Here is a 2,618-nt window from a genome sequence, read left to right on the forward strand (position 1 = left end):
ACCAAATTCATTTTTTCATGTAATACAATAATACTTTGAGACACATTATCACCATTTCTTAGAGGATGGCTATGTAAACTAAGATTCAGGAAAGTGAATCAAATTGTTGAGATCACATAGGTAGTTAAATGGTAGTGAGATTAAATTTCAACTTAGGCCTATATGACTCTATTTCTCTATATTATTCTGCTTTCTTTATAGGGGAAAAAAGGCTCAGGCTGAGAAACTGGATATGTAGACAGTTCTCTTGGGTTTCTGCAGGCCATACTTCTTGTAGAGCTTCCTGTAAGACAGACATCCAAACTTTATTAGCCTTCCAAGTTTCTTTCACTTACAGAAACCACAAGAACTCCCTTAATGCTTCTGTGTGCCATAACTTACAATATTCCCTTTCTTTCTCATTTACCACTTTGGATTTCACTGTTATCTGGAGTCACTCCTACCTCTTCCTACACCTAATCTTTCTTGCCCCAGGTTCCAATTTTTCCATGAAATCACAGAGGGGCTAGTGGGGATAGGAGAGGCAATCAGAGACAAGGAGAGAGAAAGCCTTTAAGGCCTGTGTAGCTGTTTCTCCTCTCCCATTCCCCTATGGGGAATTCAAATTCCTCACAGCCTCATCACACTCCTATGATAAGGGCCTCAAACACTGAGGCTGGTGGTCCACTGGAATACAAATGCTTCTTTATTTCTCCAAGAACTCAGGCCCCACCATTCACACATATGCACACATTCAGTTGTTCTGAGAGAGCTAAGTAAATGGAATTCTTTAGAGTAGGAACTCTTTTATTTGCTGTTTCTTGTAGTTGTTGGTGGTTGGTATTTTTCAAAACCTCCAAAAGAGAAGTGTAGTTGCTTCATTCAGGATGGGCAACTTAGAAAAAGATGTATTTTCTTCCGTAGTGATTATCAAAAGAAAGAAACTGGAAAAAAATAAAAGGAGCAGAGATTTTATATGCAGCAGACCTAGACAACATTCCTACCACTGCCACTTACAGATGATGGCATAGAACATCATTTCTTGTATCTGATTTATAAAATGGAGTAATAATCCCTATCATTCTTACCTCAAAGAATGGTTATGACAGTCTGAAGGGGTAATAAATATGAAATTTCTCTGGAAAATATAAAGCAGTGTATGGGTATAAATTTTGCTTGCTAATACAATATTCTGCATCCCTGGCATTTCACATGTTACTATGTAATTGTTGTTATTACTAATAGTTAGATTTTATAGTACTATTCATTTATTCAAAATGCTTTTCTTGAGCACTTGCTTTATTACAGGCATTATACTAGGAATTGGAAGTACAAAAATATACCAAACACAATTATTTTCCTGGGGGTGTGAATCTATTGAGGTATATTTATAGGTTTATTAGGTTTTGGTGGTGGAAGAATGGTGACTGGACTGGGAATTCAACCACCATTTTTTTGCCAGTAATTTGGAAATTATTATGCTATTTATGTATGGAGTCATATCAGTAAAATTGGTGAAGTAGGCAGCTCCAAACTCCTATCCCCCTATAGAAACATTGAAAAATAAGTAGAAACAGTCAGAACTAACTTTGTCAGAACTCTGGAAAATAGTCAAATGTCTATAGTAACCAAGCAAATGGGGAATCAAGAAAAAGCCAACTTAAAAATTGTGGAAAAGCTTTATAGTGTTTTTATTCACCTTGCCTCACCCACCCCCAGATCAGCTGTAGTCTTGAAGATGGAAGCCCCTATTCCCAGTGTGAGACCCTGGTCCCTGTTTGCAGAGGGAGCAGACAAAATCTCATTTGCAAATTATTGTGTTAGTCTCTTCTAACCTGCCTGAAGACTACCTGAAAGAGTGATGCAAAGTGTTCGTATCTGTTTCGCCTAACTTGCAACTCAGAGTGGAAAAGCAGCAGGCATAATTTGAAAACATTGTAAGTGTGGATGAAAAATATGCAGTCGTCAAGGTCAAAAAATTACAGGCCAGCTCGCCCAGCATCCGCAGCCGACGCCGCTATGGGAGTGCAGGTGGAGACCATCTCTCCCGGAGATGGGCTTACCTTCCCGAAGTGCAGCCAGGCCTGCGTGGTGCGCTATAAGGGGATGCTTGAAGATGGAAAGAAATTCTATTCGTCCCTGGACAGAAACAAGTCCAGTAAGTGTGTGCTGGGCAAGCAGGAGGTGATCCGAGGCTGGGAAGAGGGGGTTGACCAGATGAGCGTGGGTCAGAGAGCCAAGCTATCTCCCCAGACTATGCCTATGGTGCCACTGGGCACCCAAGCATCCTCCCACCAAATGCCACTCTCTTCTTTGGTGTGGAGCTTCTAAAACTGGAATGACAAGAATGGCCTCCTCCCTGAGCTCCCCACTCTTGGATGTGCCATGGAAGGATCTGGCGCCTCCAGATGCGCACAGCGAGTCCATACGGAGCTTTTCCTGATGTTCCAGTACATTGTATAAACATCTTCCCTGACAATGTGTTCTGTCACCAGCTTTGCTTTTCCCCTTTATCTTCATATGTGTGTTGACCTGAACTATATGCTATAAACCTCAAGTTACTCATTTTAGTTTGTTTTTGTTTTGAGGTGAAGATTGAGTTTCAGTCCTTTGGATCTAGATTTCCAGTTAAGTATTAG

General features: G+C 40.6%; 1 pseudogene; it reads left to right on the forward strand.

Moving 5' to 3' along the window:
• Window positions 1–1,983: 1,983 nt before the first annotated feature.
• On the forward strand, window positions 1,984–2,415 carry LOC132482302 (peptidyl-prolyl cis-trans isomerase FKBP1A-like; annotated as a pseudogene).
• Window positions 2,416–2,618: the final 203 nt, after the last annotated feature.

The sequence above is a fragment of the Mesoplodon densirostris genome, chromosome X (assembly GCF_025265405.1).
Source record: "Mesoplodon densirostris isolate mMesDen1 chromosome X, mMesDen1 primary haplotype, whole genome shotgun sequence".
NCBI classification, from domain to species: Eukaryota; Metazoa; Chordata; class Mammalia; order Artiodactyla; family Ziphiidae; genus Mesoplodon; species Mesoplodon densirostris.